We start from the raw sequence: 17,853 nt of genomic DNA, 5'->3' as shown, positions 1-17,853 counted from the left end.
ACCGTGCGTCACTGGGTATAACGCTGTGTATATTATATAATAACACACCGTGCGTCACTGGGTATAACGCTGTGTATATTATATAATAACACACCGTGCGTCACTGGGTATAACGCTGTGTATATTATATAATAACACACCGTGCGTCACTGGGTATAACGCTGTGTATATTATATAATAACACACCGTGCGTCACTGGGTATTACACTATGTATATTATACAATAACACACCGTGCGTCACTGGGTATAACGCTGTGTATATTATATAATAACACACTGTGCGTCACTGGGTATGATGCGCGACAATTAAGCACGTGGAATCAAGGCTTCGATATTGAAGGCTTTTATTGTGTAACAATGGAACTACTAACACGAATACACCAGTTCAGACTGAAGGGGTCCTGCCGGAGCAGAGGGTCTTATACCTCGCCACCGGAGGCGGGACCCCACTGGAATGTGCCATGATAACTCTTATAACAGGTAAACACCCTAACCCAACAACATTGTACAACCCCCACAGTAACAACACCCTAGCCCAACAGTAACATAATAACAACCCCCAGTGGTGAACCAAAGATGGTTCACCACATTCACCCCTCCTTTAAGAACAAAAGGTGGTGGGGTGCAAGAAAAAAACAGGTCATATAAACAGAATTCACAAGTCCAGACGGTCTGGAGGACCGCACCGACGCTGTGATCTCCTCAACACCGGTTGCGAAACCGGAGCAGGTGCTTGCGGTGGCGTTCTTTCCAAAACAACGTCTGGCTGTCCCCTCAAGGACTCCCGGGCCGGCTGGCCCTGGTGAGGCGATGGTGCAGGGGATCCTGGAACCTTTGGTGGTGGTGGTGGTGGTGATGATGGTGGTGCCGATCTCCGAGTCTCAGGCAAGCTGTACATGGGAGTAAAAGTGTTATGCACTGGTCCCGGTGCTGACCGCGCCACGTCTGGGGAAGCAATGAGGAGTAGTGGATTCGTGACTGGGGGAATAGGAGCGACAGGAGTTGCTACGTCCCCTGCGGGCGCCAGGTCTCTAATGGAGACAGTGTCCTCTCGCCCGTCAGGATATGCCACATAGGCATACTGAGGGTTGGCGTGGAGGAGTTGGACCGGTTTGACCAAGGGGTTGGACCTGCGAGCCCTCACATGTCGCCGCAGAAGGACGGGTCCTGGGTACGTCAACCAGGCTGGCAATGAGGTTCCCGAGGACGACTTCCGAGGGAATGAGAACATCCTCTCGTGGGGAGTAGCATTGGTTGCCGTACACAGGAGGGAGCGGATAGAATGGAGCGCATTTGGAAGGACCTCCTGCCAACGGGAGACTGGAAGGCCCCTGGATTTCAGTGCCAGTAGGACAGCCTTCCAGACTGTAGCATTCTCCCTTTCCACCTGTCCGTTACCCCTAGGGTTGTAGCTCGTGGTTCTACTAGAGGCAATCCGAATGAGAGCAGGAATTGCCTCAAGTCGTTGCTCATGAACGACGAGCCCCTGTCGCTATGAATGTAGCAGGGGTACCCGAACAGGGTAAAAAGCTCACTGAATGCCTTGATGACGGTGGCAGTCGACGTGTCCGCACAGGGGACAACAAACGGAAACCGGGAATACTCGTCTATTATGTTGAGGAAATAGACATTCCGGTCCGTTGAGGGAAGGGGGCCCTTAAAATCCACACTCAGCCTCTCAAAAGGGCGAGTGGCCTTGACCAATTGTGCCCGGTCTGGTCGATAAAAGTGTGGTTTGCATTCTGCGCAAATCCGACAGCTTCCCGTCACTGACCTGACATCCTCCACCGAGTAGGGCAGGTTGCGGGCTTTGACGAAGTGGTAGAGTCTGGTGACTCCAGGATGACACAGATCATTGTGGAGAGCCTTCAAGCGGTCCTCCTGCATGATGGCGCATGTTCCGCGCGAGAGGGCATCCGAGGGCTCATTGAGCTTCCCTGGACGATACATAATATCGTAATTATAGGTGGAGAGCTCAATTCTCCACCGCAAGATCTTATCGTTCTTGATCTTGCCCCTCTGCGTGTTGCTGAACATAAACGCCACGGATCGTTGATCCGTGATCAGGGTGAACCGCTTCCCTGCCAGGTAATGGCGCCAGTGTCTGACTGCCTCCACAATGGCCTGAGCCTCCTTCTCCACCGCTGAGTGCCGAATTTCGGGGCCTTGAAGGGTGCGGGAAAAGAACGCGACGGGCCTGCCTGCCTGGTTTAGTGTGGCGGCTAGGGCGAAATCAGATGCATCACTCTCCACCTGGAAAGGGATGGATTCATCCACCGCGTGCATCGTGGCTTTCGAGATGTCGCTTTTCAAAGCCTTGAAGGCCAATTGGGCCTCCGGCGTAAGTGGGAAGGTCGTGGACTTAATGAGCGGACGAGCTTTGTCCGCGTAGTTGGGGACCCACTGTGCATAATACGAAAAGAACCCGAGGCATCTCCTCAGTGCTTTCGTGCTAGCGGGCAAGGGAAGTTCAGTAAGTGGGCGCATACGGTCTGGATCAGGGCCAATGACCCCGTTTTCCACCACGTATCCGAGGATGGCTAACCTGCGCGTACGGAATACGCACTTCTCCCTGTTATAGGTCAGATTCAGGCGAGATGCAGTGCGCAGAAAGTGTTGGAGATTCGTGTCGTGGTCCTGCTGGTCATGGCCGCAGATGGTGACGTTATCCAGGTACGGGAAGGTAGCCCGCAACCCGTTCTGGTCCACCATTCGGTCCATAGCACGCTGGAAGACCGAGGCCCCATTGGTGACACCAAATGGAACCCTGAGGAATTGGTATAGACGACCATCCGCCTCAAAAGCCGTATATTGTCGGTCCTCTGGGCGGATGGGGAGTTGATGGTAGGCGGACTTAAGGTCTATGGTAGAAAACACTCGGTACTGCGCAATCTGATTGACCATATCAGAAATGCGCGGGAGAGGATACGCATCCAGCTGCGTATAACGATTAATGGTCTGACTATAGTCGATGACCATCCGAGGTTTGTTCCCGCTTTTGACTACCACGACCTGCGCTCTCCACGGACTAGCACTGGCCTGTATGATCCCTTCCTTGAGGAGCCGCTGAACCTCAGATCTAATAAAGATCCGGTCCTCAGCGCTGTAACGCCTACTTTTAGTAGCGATGGGCTTGCAGCCAGGTACCAGATTTTTAAAAAGGGATTGTGTAGTGATTTTCAGGGTGGATAGATTGCATGCGGGGCGCTTTGGGCAATTTGGAGGCTGCGGCTGATTCCCTACTGCCAGTGAAGGGAGTGGCCCACCGTACTGTAGGATCACACTCTTCATGTGGACCATAAAGTTTAGTCCGAGGAGAATTGGCGCACAAAGGTGAGGTAACACAAGGAGCCTGTATTGCTCGTAAATTGTGCCCTGTACCTCAAGAGTTACCATACATCGTCCTTGGATCGGTACAGACCGGGACCGTGATGCCATGGAAATTGTCTGCTTGGCAGGGAGAACCCGGAGTCCACACCTTTTAGCAGTTTCAGGGTGTATGAAACTTTCGGTGCTCCCACTGTCAAACAGACAATTCACAGTTCGACCACTAACCTTTATATCCATCATGGAATTTTCAAGTCTGTCGTGCCTGGTCTGGTCCAGGGAGATCGACGCCACCGTTGGCCCCTGGGCATCACTGCATGCTGCCGATGTTGATGCTGAGGACCCCTGCTGGTCGCTCCTAGTCGTCGTGGACCATGATGGCCGCCCCCATGAATCGCACGTGGGCGAGGGCGCCAAACGCAGCGACTCCTGGTGGTCTTCCTCCTCCTCCGTCAGCCACGATGGCGCCGTCCTGGGTTCGCACGTGGTCGGACCTCGTGGGTACTGCGACGCCGAAGGAGATTGTCTCCGTTCTGGAGGGTTACAAGCTGCACTGCCGTTTTTAGGCTTGGACCTGCAGACTTTGCCGTAGTGGCCTTTTTTACCACACTGGCTGCAGATTGCCGTTCTTGCCGGACACTGTTGCCGTGGATGCTTGGCCCCACCACAAAAATAGCATCGCTGGCCACCTGGAGCTGCCGCCGTCGTCGGATCGATCTGGGAGCGCGGGTTAGCGGGGCGAGGAGGGAGCTGAGCTTGCTCCAGCCACGTTGACTGCACGTGGTCCTCGGGGTACAGCGCCAAGCTCTTCGACGCCGCTTCCAGCATCACAGCCATCTCCATTGCTTGGGTCAAGTCGAGTTTCCCCTTTTCCAGCAATTTAAGCCTGATGTACGAGGACCCTACCCCTGCTACGAACGCGTCTCGGGCGAGGTCGTACATATATTGTTCGGCTGATACGTCTTTACAATCGCAACCCCTGGCAAGCTGCAGGAGCTCATTGGCGTAGTCCTCCATGGTTTCGCCCGACTGCCGACGTCGTGTAGCGAGGAGGTAACGAGCGTGTATCTCGTTGGGTGGCTTCGTGTATCGTTTTTTTAGGAGCTCGACGGCACCCGGGTAAGTGGGAGCTGCACGAATGGCGAGATAAATCGTGTCGCTTACCCTTGCATGGAGGACCTGGAGTTTATCACTGTCTGTAGTGATAGCTACCGAGGCTGCCAGGTAGTCCTCGAAACACTTCCACCAATGGTCGAATGTGTTAGCGGCACCGACCGCACGTGGGTCCAGTGTCAGACGATCCGGTTTTAAGATCTGTTCCATACTCTTTTTTTTGTACAGCTGTGAGTTTTCTGTTACACAATAAAATTGATGCGCGACAATTAAGCACGTGGAATCAAGGCTTCGATATTGAAGGCTTTTATTGTGTAACAATGGAACTACTAACACGAATACACCAGTTCAGACTGAAGGGGTCCTGCCGGAGCAGAGGGTCTTATACCTCGCCACCGGAGGTGGGACCCCACTGGAATGTGCCATGATAACTCTTATAACAGGTAAACACCCTAACCCAACAACATTGTACAACCCCCACAGTAACAACACCCTAGCCCGACAGTAACATAATAACAACCCCCAGTGGTGAACCAACGATGGTTCACCACAGGGTATAACGCTGTGTATATTATATAATAACACACCGTGTGTCACCGGGTATTACATTGTGTACATTATATAATAACGCACCGTACATCACTGTGTGTAAAGCTGTGTATATTATATAACACACCGTGTGTCACTGGGTATAACGCCGTGTATATTATATAATAATGTGCCGTGTGTCGTTGGGTATAACGCTGTGTATATTATGTAATAACACACCGTGCGTCACTGGGTATAACGCCGTGTATATTATATAATAACACACCGTGCGTCACTGGGTATAATGCTGTGTATATTATATAATAACACACCGTGTGTCACTGGGTATAACGCTGTGTATATTATATAATAACACACCGTGCGTCACTGGGTATAACGCTGTGTATATTATATAATAACACACCGTGTGTCACTGGGTATAACGCTGTGTATATTATGTAATAACACACCGTGCGTCACTGGGTATAACGCCGTGTATATTATATAATAACACACCGTGCGTCATTGGGTATAACGCTGTGTATATTATATAATAACACACCGTGTGTCACTGGGTATAACGCTGTGTATATTATATAATAACACACCGTGTGTCACTGGGTATAACGCTGTGTATATTATATAATAACGCACCGTGTGTCACTGGGTATAACGCTGTGTATATTATATAATAACACACCATGCGTCATTGGGTATAACGCTGTGTATATTATATAATAACACACCGTGTGTCACTGGGTATAACGCTGTGTGCAAAAGATAATTACACATCTGTGCGTGACTGGGTATAACGCTGTGTATATTATATAATAACACACTGTGCGTCACTGGGTATAACGCTGTGTATATTATATAATAACGCACCGTGTGTCACTGGGTATAACGCCGTGTGCAAAAGATAATTACACATCTGTGCGTGACTGGGTATAACGCTGTATATATTATATAATAACACACCGTGCGTCACTGGGTATAACGCTGTGTATATTATATATTAACACACCGTGCGTCACTGGGTATAACACTGTGTATATTATATAATAACGCACCGTGCGTCACTGGGTATAACGCCGTGTATATTATATATTAACACACCGTGTGTCACTGGGTATAACGCTGTGTATATTATATAATAACACACCGTGTGTCACTGGGTATAACACTGTGTATATTATATAATAACACACCGTGTGTCACTGGGTATAACGGTGTGTATATTATATATTAACACACCGTGTGTCACTGGGTATAACGCTGTGTATATTATATAATAACACACCGTGTGTCACTGGGTATAGCGCTCTGTCTATTATATAATAACGCACCGTGCGTCACTGGGTATAACACTGTGTATATTATATAATAACACACCGTGTGTCACTGGGTAAATCGCTGTGTATATTATATAATAACGCACCGTGTGTCACTGGGTATAACGCTCTGTCTATTATATAATAACGCACCGTGCGTCACTGGGTATAACGCCGTGTATATTATATAATAACACACCGTGTGTCACTGAGTATAATGATGTGTATATTACATAATAACACACCATGTGTCACTGGGTATAACACTGTATATTATATAATAACTCACCGTGCGTCACTGGGTATAACGCCGTGTATATTATATAATAACACACCGTGTGTCACTGGGTATAACGCTGTGTATATTATATAATAACGCACCGTGTGTCACTGGGTATAACGCTGTGTAAATTATATATTAACACACCGTACGTCACTGGGTATAATGATGTGTATATTACATAATAACACACCGTGCGTCACTGGGTATAACACTGTATATTATATAATAACTCACCGTGCGTCACTGGGTATAACGCCGTGTATATTATATAATAACACACCGTGTGTCACTGGGTATAACGCTGTGTATATTATATAATAACGCACCGTGTGTCACTGGGTATAACGCTGTGTAAATTATATATTAACACACCGTACGTCACTGGGTATAATGATGTGTATATTACATAATAACACACCGTGCGTCACTGGGTATAACACTGTATATTATATAATAACACACCGTGTGTCACTGGGTATAACACTGTGTATATTATATAATATCTCACCGTGCGTCACTGGGGATAAAGCTGTGTATATTACATAATAACACACCGTGCGTCACTGGGTATAACACTGTATATTATATAATAACACACCGTGTGTCACTGGGTATAACATTGTGTATATTATATCATATCTCACCGTGCGTCACTGGGGATAAAGCTGTGTATATTATATAATAACGCACCATGTGTCACTGGGTATAATGCCTTGTATATTGTATAGAAACGCACCGTGTTTCACTCGGTATAATGTCATGTATATTATATAATAACACACCGTGCCTCACTGGGTATAACGCAGTGTATATTATATAATAACACACCGTGCCTCACTGGGTATAACACTGTGTATATTATATAATAACACACCGTGCGTCACTGGGTATATCGTTACTGGGTTTAATGCGATGTACATTATATACTGACACACTGTGAGTCACTGGGTATAATACCATGTATAACGATGTGTATATTATATAATAACACACCATGCGTCACTGGGTATAACGGTGTGTGTATTATATAATAACACACCGTGCCTCACTGGGTATAACACTGTGTATATTATATAATAACACACCGTGCGTCACTGGGTATATCGTTACTGGGTTTAATGCGATGTACATTATATACTGACACACTGTGCGTCACTGGGTATAATACCATGTATAACGATGTGTATATTATATAATAACACACCATGCGTCACTGGGTATAACGCTGTGTATATTATATGATAACACACCGTGCATGACTGGGTATAACGCTGTGTATATTATATAATAACACACCGTGCGTCACTGGGTATAACGCTGTGTATATTATATAATAACACACCGTGCATGACTGGGTATAACGCCGTGTATATTATATAATAACACACCGTGCGTCACTGGGTATAACACTGTGTATATTATATAATAACACACCGTGCGTCACTGGGTATAACGCCGTGTATATTATATAATAACACACCGTGCGTGACTGGGTATAACGCTGTGTATATTATATAATAACACACCGTGCGTGACTGGGTATAACGCTGTGTATATTATTTAATAACACACCGTGTGTCACTGGGTATAACGCTGTGTATATTATATAATAACACACCGTGCGTTACTGGGTATAACGCTGTGTATATTATATAATAACACACCGTGTGTCACTGGGTATAACGCTGTGTATATTATATAATAACACACCGTGTGTCACTGGGTATAATGCTGTGTATATTATATAATAACACACCGTGCGTCACTGGGTATAACGCTGTGTATATTATATAATAACACACCGTGTGTCACTGGGTATAACACTGTGTATATTATTTAATAACACACCGTGCGTTACTGGGTATAACGCTGTGTATATTATATAATAACACACCGTGTGTTATTGGGTTTAATGCTCTCCTGTGCTCTATGTTGGGATCAAGCTACCCAATATCCAAGAGAATGTTGCGGGAAGTTACTTTGATTGGAATGGGCGAGTCAGGGGTTCCTTGTGTCCTCTGGGTCTGTCTCAATGTGCTGTGATAATGGGACTGTCATTTGTGTAATTCCATCGCTGGCTTTGTGCGTGTAGGAGGGAGAACACAAGGAAGCATTATTCAGAAAGTGTATTACTATTCATGGTCACTAAGACTGGGCTGACTGTAATGGCTGTCCTCTTGTACTGCCTTGTATGCTCCTTTCTTCATTTTCTAAGGGAATAACCTTTTAAACATGCTGAACTCTGACCTTTCTGAATTGCAGAGGGTTTGAGTGGGGTTCAGCAGCTGCGCGACCTTGTCAGCCTTCCCAGTGTTGAGGCGAATGAATCCCGCCTTTGTGTTCCCACTTGTTTTGGTTCCTGCATCAGGATGGCAGGTTGCTGGCATAGACTGGGATGTGTTCGAGGCTCCGGAGAGGGAATTCCTTGTTCCACCAGTGCTTGGAAGGGAAAAAAAATTGGGAGGGAAGGCAGTTTTTTAAAGAAATATACATCAGCCACGCTGTACTTGCTGCAGCAGGTGAATAATCGCAGCTTAATTTCTCCCATGTGGCTGAGATCTTTCACAGAATGATAGAATCCCTGTCGTGCAGGAGGAGGCCATTCGGCCTATCCAGCCTGCACCAAGAACAATCCCACCCAGCCCCTATCATCATAACCCCACATTGTTACCCTGCTAATCTCCCCTGACACCCAGAGGCAATTTAGCACGGCCAATCCACCTAACCTGCACATCTTTGGACACTAAGGGGCAATTTAGCACGGCCAATCCACCTAACCTGCACATCTTTGGACACTAAGGGGCAATTTAGCACGGCCAATCCACCTAACCTGCACATCTTTGGACACTAAGGGGCAATTTAGCACGGCCAATCCACCTAACCTGCACATCTTTGGACACTAAGGGGCAATTTAGCATGGCCAATCCACCTAACCTGCACATCTTTGGACACTAAGGGGCAATTTAGCATGGCCAATCCACCTAACCTACACATCTTTGGACACTAAGGGGCAATTTAGCATGGCCAATCCACCTAACCTACACATCTTTGGACACTAAGGGGCAATTTAGCATGGCCAATCCACCTAACCTACACATCTTTGGACACTAAGGGGCAATTTAGCATGGCCAATCCACCTAACCTACACATCTTTGGACACTAAGGGGCAATTTAGCACGGCCAATCCACCTAACCTACACATCTTTGGACACTAAGGGGCAATTTAGCATGGCCAATCCACCTAACCTACACATCTTTGGACACTAAGGGGTAATTTAGCATGGCCAATCCACCTAACCTGCACATATTTGGACACTAAGGGGCAATTTAGCACGGCCAATCCACCTAACCTGCACATCTTTGGACACTAAGGGGCAATTTAGCATGGCCAATCCACCTAACCTACACATCTCTGGACACTAAGGGGCAATTTAGCATGGCCAATCCACCTAACCTACACATCTTTGGACACTAAGGGGTAATTTAGCATGGCCAATCCACCTAACCTGCACATCTTTGGACACTAAGGGGCAATTTAGCACGGCCAATCCACCTAACCTGCACATCTTTGGACACTAAGGGGCAATTTAGCATGGCCAATCCACCTAACCTACACATCTTTGGACACTAAGGGGCAATTTAGCATGGCCAATCCACCTAACCCGCACATCTTTGGACACTAAGGGGCAATTTAGCATGGCCAATCCACCTAACCTGCACATCTTTGGACACTAAGGGGCAATTTAGCATGGCCAATCCACCTAACCTGCACATCTTTGGACACTAAGGGGCAATTTAGCATGGCCAATCCACCTAACCTACACATCTTTGGACACTAAGGGGCAATTTAGCATGGCCAATCCACCTAACCTGCACATCTTTGGACACTAAGGGGCAATTTAGCATGGCCAATCCACCTAACCTGCACATCTTTGGACACTAAGGGGCAATTTAGCATGGCCAATCCACCTAACCTACACATCTTTGGACACTAAGGGGCAATTTAGCATGGCCAATCCACCTAACCTACACATCTTTGGACACTAAGGGGCAATTTAGCATGGCCAATCCACCTAACCTGCACATTTTTAAAAAATTCATTCATGGGACATGGCTGGGCCAGCATTTATTGCCCATCCCTACTTGCCCTTGGAGGGCAGTTGAGAGTCAACCACATTGCTGTGGCTCTGGAGTCACATGTAGGCCAGACCAGGTAAGGGCGGCAGATTTCCTTCCCTAAAGGACATTAATGAACCAGATGGGTTTTTCCAACAATCGACAATGGTTTCATGGTCATCAGTAGATTCTTAATTCCAGATATTTTTTATTGAATTCAAATTCCACCATCTGCCATGGCGGGATTCGAACCCGGGTCCCCAGAACATTAGTTGAGTTTTTGGATTAATAGCCCAGTGAAAATACCACTAGGCCATCGCCTCCCTGACGCAAAGGAGCAATTTAACATGGCCAATCCACTTAACCGGCACGCCTTTGGAGTGTGGGAGGAAACTGGAGACTCGACTGTGAGTTGATAACTGAGCAAGCTCAATCCCCCACATGCTGAATAGGCCCTGTTTCCATGGATTCATGCTGTTGTGTGTGTTTTTGTTTTGTCAATAGGTTCTCTCTCCATTGCTCTCTGCCTTGGAAGGATAGCTACCTCCACTTCAATAGGATTCCAATGATAAAGTACTTAGAACGGGGCAGCAGGGTCATTGGCCCATCAAGTCTGTGCTGGTGTTTATGTTCCACATGGACCTCTTCCCACCCTCTTCTTCAGCCTTTCAGGAGATCCACCTTTTCCTTCCCCTCATATGCTGATCTGGCCCCCACTTTATCTCATTCCTTCATGGGGTGTGGGTGTCGCTGGCCAGGCCAGCATTTATTAGTCACCCCAAATTGCCCCTTGAGAAGGTGGCGGTGAGCCACCATCTTGGATTGCTGCAGTTCCTAAGGTGTAGGTACACCCACAGTGCTGTTAGGGAGGGAGTTCCAGGATTTTGACCCAGTGACAGTGAGTGATGAATGGCCGACATATTTCCAAATCAGGATGGTGAGTGGCTTGGAGGGGTGTCTCGTAGGTTGTGGTGTTCCCATGTATCTGTTGCCCTTGTCCTTTGCGGTGATAGAGGCTGTGGGTTTGGAAAGTGCTGTCCAAAATGTCTCCCCGATTTGCCTCAAATACCCCCTGTGGCCGTGAGTTCTAAATTCTCACCGCTCTCTGCATAAGACTGTTTCTCCTGGAATTCCTATTGGATTTATTAGGGATTATCTTAACTTGAAGAGGTCCTTTGGTGCAGTGGGGTTAGCGCCTCTGCCTCTGAATCAGAAGCTCTGGGTTCGAGTCCCACCCCAGGACTTGATGGCCAAGGAAGGTGCGTTCATAACGCGGCCAGACAGAAGGTGAAATCCTTCCCACACTCGCCAATGGCTGGCGGTAAGAGCGGGAAAGATTCCTGGTCAGCCATGTGATGGAAAGAATGTTGGAGCCTTGACCATCACTGTCCAGCCACAACATGCATGTAAAAGTCCCTGTTGCCATAGCAACTGAGTGAACTGTGAGATGCCCACCATCTTATATTGAGGCCTCCTTGTTCAGGTCTTGCCTTCAAGTGGAAACAACTTTGCCCAGTATTAACCTATCAAACCCTTTCAGAAACTTAAAGATCTCTAACAGGCCAGTTGTCCCTGTCCTCTTGCAGGTCACCCCCAAGCCTAGGTTGGGGGTCGCACCTTCAGGTTTACGAGCCATGGTCCCGGTGGAACCAGCGCATTTTCGGAGATGATGGCGGAGGAGCAGGAACCTCGAGGGACAGCGGCTGCTTGTAGGCGGAGGGAGGATCCTTGAGTAAGAAGATTTTGTCTGGTTTGGAGGATATGGATGATGAAGAAAGATTGAACAAACTTGGATTGTTTTCATTGGAGCGTCGGAGGATGAGGGGGGGCCTGATAGAGGTTTACAGGATTATGACAGGCTTGGATAGAGTGGATAGTCAGAGTCTTTTTCCCAGGGTCAAAGGGTCGGGGGCATAGGTTGAGAGTGAGAGGGGGAAAGTTTAAAAGAGAGGTAAGGGACAAGTTTTTCTGTGGTAGTGAATTCCACAGACGTGAAGAGGACATGAAGGGCGGCACAGTGGCGCAGTGGTTAGCACTGTTGCCTCACAGCGCCAGGGACCCAGGTTCGGTTCCCGGCTTGGGTCACCGTCTGTGTGGAGACTGCACGTTCTGCCCGTGTCTGCGTGGGTTTCCTCCGATTGCTCCGGTTTCCTCCCACAGTCCAAAGATGTGCAGGTTAGGTGAATTGGCCATGTTAAATTGCCCCTTAGTGTCCAAAGATGTGCTAGTTAGCTGGATTAGCCATGCTAAATTGCCCCTTAGTGTCCAAGTATGTGTAGGTTGGGTGGATTGGCCATGCTAAATTGCCCCTTAGTGTCCAAATATGTGCAGGTTAGGTGGATTGGCCATGCTAAATTACCCCTTAGTGTCCAAGTATGTGTAGGTTGGGGGGATTGGCCATGCTAAATTGCCCCTTAGTGTCCAAATATGTGCAGGTTAGGTAGATTGGCCATGCTAAATTGCCCCTTAGTGTCCAAATATGTGTGGGTTGGGGGGATTGGCCATGCTAAATTGTCCCTTAGTGTCCAAAGATGTGCAGGTTAGGTGGATTGGCCATGCTAAATTGCCCCTTAGTGTCCAAAGATGTGCAGGTTAGGTGGATTGGCCATGCTAAATTGCCCCTTAGTGTCCAAAGATGTGTAGGTTAGGTGGATTGGCCATGCTAAATTGCCCCTTAGTGTCCAAAGATGTGCGGGTTAGGTGGATTGGCCATGCTAAATTGCCCCTTAGTGTCCAAAGATGTGCGGGTTAGGTGGATTGGCCATGCTAAATTGCCCCTTAGTGTCCAAAGATGTGCGGGTTAGGTGGATTGGCCATGCTAAATTGCCCCTTAGTGTCCAAAGATGTGTGGGTTAGGTGGATTGGCCATGCTAAATTGCCCCTTAGTGTCTAAAGATGTGCGGGTTAGGTGGATTGGCCATGCTAAATTGCCCCTTAGTGTCCAAAGATGTGTGGGTTAGGTGGATTGGCCATGCTAATTTGCCCCTTAGTGTCTCGGGGGATTAACAGAGTAAATGCGTGGGGGTTGCGGGGTTGGGGCCTGGGTGGGATTGTTGTCGGTACAGATTTGATGGACTGAGTGGCCTCTTTCTGCACTGTAGGGATTCTATGGTTCGATGAAACCACCCCGCTGGCCCGCTTACATACTGAGGAGACCGATTGCAGGCTGGGTAATCACTCTGAGGAACAGTTCCATTCACTGGCAACACTGTGTCTGAGTTTCCTGTCACCCGTCATTTAAACTCCCCCCATTTGCTCCCACGCTGACCTCTCTGTCCTCGGTCTCCTGGACTGTTCCAATGGAACTCAACACCATCTCAATGGACAGAACCTCATCTTTCAGCTTGTTGTCCAACAGCTTTCTGGACTGAACGCTGAGTTGAACAATTTTAGACCTCTGCCTCCATCTTGTTTTGTTCGTTCATTTTTATTCTCTCTCATTTTGTTATTTATTCATACAGTGCAGGAGGAGGCCATTCGGCCCATCGAGTCTGCACCGACAACAATCCCACCCAGGCCCTATCCCCGTAACCCCACACATTTGCCCTGCTAATCCCTCTGACCCACGCATCCCGGGACACTAAGGGTTAGTTTAGCACGGCCAATGCGCCTAACCTATACATCTTTGGAATGTGTGAGGAAACGGCCGCACCCGGGGGAAACCCACGCAGACATGGGGGGAATGTGCAAACTCCGCACAGACAGTGACCCAAGCTGGGAATCGAACCCAGGTCCCTGGCGCTGTGAGGCAGCGGTGCTAACCCACTGTGCCACCCAAATAGCTACACTTGTGGTGTAGTTATTTGTGTTAACTTGTTTTTTACACTGACTGGCTTGTTCTCTTCCCATTCCTTCATCCTCTCGGTCACAAAGCTGCCCCTGATACTGAAGCCACAAGAAAGAGACTATCTGGTCACTGATCTCGCTGCTGTTTGCGGGATCGTGCTGTGGGAAAATTGCTGCATCTCCCACATTTTAACACAGACATTCTCCTTTTTATTCTCTCGTTGGATCTTTGGGGTCACTCAGTAGGCCAGCATTTATTGCCCTTGAGAAGGTAGTGGTGAGCCGCCATCTTGAACTGCTGCGGTCCGTGTGGTGTAGGCACACCCACAGTGCTGTTAGGGAGGGAGTTCCAGGAATTTGACTCAATGACAGTTAAGAACGGCCGATATATTTCTAAGTCAGGATGGTGAGAGGCTTGGAGGGGGATTTGCAGGTGGTGGTGTTCCCAGGAATCTACTGCCCTTGTCCTTCTAGATTACAGAATCACAGAATTGTTACGGTGCAGAAGGAGGCCACTTGGCCCATCATGTCCGCACTGACTCTCCAAACGGGCATCATGATTTAGTGCCGTTTCCCTGCCTTTTCCCCCGTACCCTTGCACCTCGTTTCTATTCAAATAATCATCCAATGCCCCCTCGAACGCCTCGATTGAACTTGCCTCCACCACACTTCCAGGCAGTGTATTCCAGACCCCGAACCGCTCGCTGGGTGTAAAAGTATTTTCTCACATCACATGGTAGGGGTTGTAGGTTTGGAGCCTTGGTGAGTTGCTGCAGTGCATCTTGCAGATGGTACACACGGCTGCCACCGTGCGTTGGTGGAGGAGGGAGTGGATGTTTGTGGATGTGGTGCCAATCAAGCGGGGATGCTTTGTCCTGGATGGTGCCAAACTTGCACCCATCCAGGCAAGTGGGGAGTTTTCCATCGCACTCCTGACTTGTGCCTTGCAGATGGTGGACGGGCTTTGGGGAGTCAGGAGATGAGATCCTCGCCACAGGATTCCCAGCCATTGGCTGCATTACTTTATGGCTTGGTCCAGTTCAGTTTCTGGTCAATGGTAACCCCCAGGATGTTGATAGTGGGGGATTCAGTGATGGTAATGCCATTGAATGTCAAGAGGAGGTGGTTAGATTCTCTCTTGTTGGAGATGGAGTTTAAGAACATAAGAACATAAGAAATAGGAGCAGGAGTAGGCCATCTGGCCCTTCGAGCCTGCCCCGCCATTCAACAAGATCATGGCTGATCTGAAGCGAATCAGTTCCACTTACCCGCCTGCTCCCCATAACCCCTAATTCCCTTATCGATCAGAAAACTATCTACCCGTGATTTAAACATATTCAACGAGGAAGCCTCCACCACTTCAATGGGCAGAGAATTCCAAAGATTCACTACCCTCTGAGAGAAGAAGTTCCCCCTCAACTCTGTTCTGAACCGGCCCCCCCTTATTTTGAGGCTGTGCCCTCTAGTTCTGGTTTCCCTTCTAAGTGGAAAGAATCTCTCCACCTCTACCCTATCCAGCCCCTTCATTATCTTATATGTCTCGAAGATCACCCCTCATCCTTCTAAACTCCAACGAGTACAGACCCAATCTGTTTAATCTCTCCTCATAAGCTACAACCCTCATCTCCGGTATCAACCTGGTGAACCTTCTCTGCACTCCCTCCAAGGCCAATATATCCTTTCGCAAATAAGGGGACCAAAACTGCACACAGTACTCCAGTTGCGGCCTCACCAGTGCCTTGTACAGTTGCAGCAAGACCTCCCTGCTTTTATATTCTATCCCCCTCGCGATAAAGGCCAACATTCCATTCGCCTTCTTGATCACCTGCTGCACCTGCAGACTGAGTTTTTGCGATTCGTGCACAAGGACCCCCAGGTCCCTCTGCACAGTCGCACGATGTAATTTTTCTCCATTTAAATAATATTCCAATTTACTATTATTTCTTCCAAAGTGGATAACCTCACATTTGCTAACGTTATATTCCATCTGCCAGATCCTCGCCCACTCGCTCAGCCTATCCAAATCTCTCTGCAGACTTTCCGCGTCCTCCACGCAATTCGCTTTCCCACTCACCTTCGTGTCATCAGCAAACTTGAATACCCTAGATTCAGTCCCCTCCTCCAGATCATCTATGTAAATGGTAAACAATTGAGGCCCCAGCACCGATCCCTGCGGCATGCCACTGGTCACCAACTGCCAACCAGAAAAGCACCCATTTATCCCAACTCTCTGCTTCCTGTTAGATAGCCAATCCCCAATCCACGCCAACACCTTACCCCTAACTCCGTGTACCCCAATCTTCTGCAGCAACCTTTTGAGAGGCACCTTATCGAACGCCTTCTGGAAATCTAAAAACACCACATCCACCGGTTCCCCTCTGTCAACCGCACGAGTGACATCTTCATAAAAGTCCAGTAGATTCGTCAAACACGACTTTCCCTTCATGAATTCCCTATGAATCCCTTCATAACCCTAATAAATGTGAGGTGATTCATTTTGGTAGGACTAATTTAAATGTGGATTACAGGGTCAAAGGTAGGGTTCTGAAAACTGTGGAGGAACAGAGAGATCTTGGGGTCCATATCCACAGATCTCTAAAGGTTGCTACTCAAGTGGATAGAGCTGTGAAGAAGGCCTATAGTGTGTTAGCTTTTATTAACAAGGGGTTGGAGTTTAAGAGCCGTGGGGTTATGCTGCAACTGTACAGGACCTTGGTGAGACCACATTTGGAATATTGTGTGCAGTTCTGGTCACCTCACTATAAGAAGGATGTGGAAGGGCTGGAAAGAGTGCAGAGGAGATTTACCAGGATGCTGCCTGGTTTGGAGGGTAGGTCTTATGAGGAAAGGTTGAGGGAGCAAGGGCTGTTCTCTCTGGAGCGGAGGAGGCTGAGGGGAGACTTAATAGAGGTTTATAAAATGATGAAGGGGATAGATAGAGTGAACGTTCAAAGACTGTTTCCTCGGGTGGATGGAGCTATTACAAGGGGGCATAACTATAGGGTTCGTGGTGGGAGATATAGGAAGGATATCAGAGGTAGGTTCTTTACGCAGAGAGTGGTTGGGGTGTGGAATGGACTGCCTGCAGTGATAGTGGAGTCAGACACTTTAGGAACATTTAAGCGGTTATTGGATAGGCACATGGAGCACACCAGGATGATAGGGAGTGGGATAGCTTGATCTTGGTTTCAGATAAAGCTCGGCACAATATCGTGGGCCGAAGGGCCTGTTCTGTGCTGTACTGTTCTATGTTCTATGGTCATTACCTGACCCTTCTGTGCTGCAAATGTTATTTGCCACTTGTGAGTCCAAGTCCAGGTCTTACTGCATTTGGACATGGACCACTTCAGTATCTGAGGAGTTACTGA

Source organism: Mustelus asterias, chromosome 21 (assembly GCF_964213995.1).
Source record: "Mustelus asterias chromosome 21, sMusAst1.hap1.1, whole genome shotgun sequence".
NCBI classification, from domain to species: domain Eukaryota; kingdom Metazoa; phylum Chordata; class Chondrichthyes; order Carcharhiniformes; family Triakidae; genus Mustelus; species Mustelus asterias.
This window is presented reverse-complemented; position numbering follows the sequence as displayed.